The sequence below is a fragment of the Meleagris gallopavo genome, unplaced genomic scaffold (assembly GCF_000146605.3).
Source record: "Meleagris gallopavo isolate NT-WF06-2002-E0010 breed Aviagen turkey brand Nicholas breeding stock unplaced genomic scaffold, Turkey_5.1 ChrUn_random_7180001857080, whole genome shotgun sequence".
NCBI lineage: Eukaryota > Metazoa > Chordata > Aves > Galliformes > Phasianidae > Meleagris > Meleagris gallopavo.
Window position 1 is genome coordinate 1 of NW_011123160.1, and position 1,191 is coordinate 1,191.

Below are 1,191 nucleotides of genomic sequence, written 5' to 3' on the forward strand. Positions count from 1 at the left end.
CAAAAACTGTTCCTGTTAGTGCTTCATGCCTGCAGCTGCCACCAGAGGTCAGGAAGCAAAGTAGTCACAGGATGGAGGTCTCTTCTCTAGATAAAAATTAGACAAGCAAAACACATGCGATAACAAGGGAACTTCAGAAGCACATTTCACTTTTAAGAAGGAAAACAGACATACCTTCATCCATTCGCTATGAAATGCCCCTTCATTCCATATCTACAAAGCAAAAAGCAAACAGAAGTCAGTACCCGTTGATATACAAGTAGTAGCGCATACACATAAATCTTTCACCATCATTACTGAACTTCTTTATCAGCCCCCCAGGGAAATAACCTGTATGAAAATTCAAGGCAGGTGCTTATTTCTCTCATCCTTCGGCCCACAGCCTGCAGCCTTACTGAAAAGAACCCCAGTGCTGTGAGAGCTCTCTACAACCCTTGGCCTTGTCACACATTATGTGCTATTAACGCCGTCTCTACAGCTTGGCAGATGATGCTTTTTTCCACGATTTCACTTCAAGACGTGGTCACACAGAATGCCAGTGACGACACGAAAACAAGACATGATTAAATACTTCACATGCAGAACTTACATTCTGCTGTAAAAGCACAGCAAGGCAAAAACTCGAGTCGGACTCACACCTCCCACCCCACCCCCTCCAAGGCCCATTTCTCAAGCATCAACGCTACCAGAGTGCAGGAGTGACACCGACTGAAACAGTCAGCAACAGGAAGGGAAACACTCCAGAAGAGATGGACACTGTACGTACCTGCCCACACTGCAACAGAAAGGGCAGACTTTCCCAGTGGGATGGGAACTGTAACTTGAGAAGCTTCACTGCAGACAGTGAAAATTCAGACATGCAGCCCTAACGATAAATCATTTATATTCACCACTGTGACCAGGTCTAAGCATTAACATCGTTTGACATGAGAAGATTATTGGGAAGCCACTGCCTAGGATGTTATGCTACTACAGAAACGCACAAACAGTCTGAGAGAAGCACCAATGCAAGCATACCAAGTCCTAGAGCTTCCCTACCTTGTCTGGTGCCACATAAAACATCGGTCTGTTAAAGTAATTAAGGGTCAGACGTGTTTGTTAGAACAAAGAGCATATAAACCCTAAGGCTTGGATTTACCAATCTGTTCAATTTTGAGGTTCCTCTCTGTAGCTTCTCTCATCAGCCACCGC

The 1,191-nt window shown here is 44.8% G+C and overlaps 1 long non-coding RNA gene across 1 annotated transcript; it reads right to left on the reverse strand.

Annotated features, from left to right (window-relative positions):
* Positions 1 to 65: 65 nt before the first annotated feature.
* On the reverse strand, positions 66 to 1,185 carry LOC104915878. Its single transcript, XR_796479.3, has 3 exons — positions 331 to 1,185; positions 175 to 213; positions 66 to 86 (listed from the first exon to the last, which is right to left on the reverse strand). It is a non-coding gene; the product is annotated as an uncharacterized LOC104915878 (long non-coding RNA).
* Between the last annotated feature and the right edge of the window lie 6 nt (positions 1,186 to 1,191).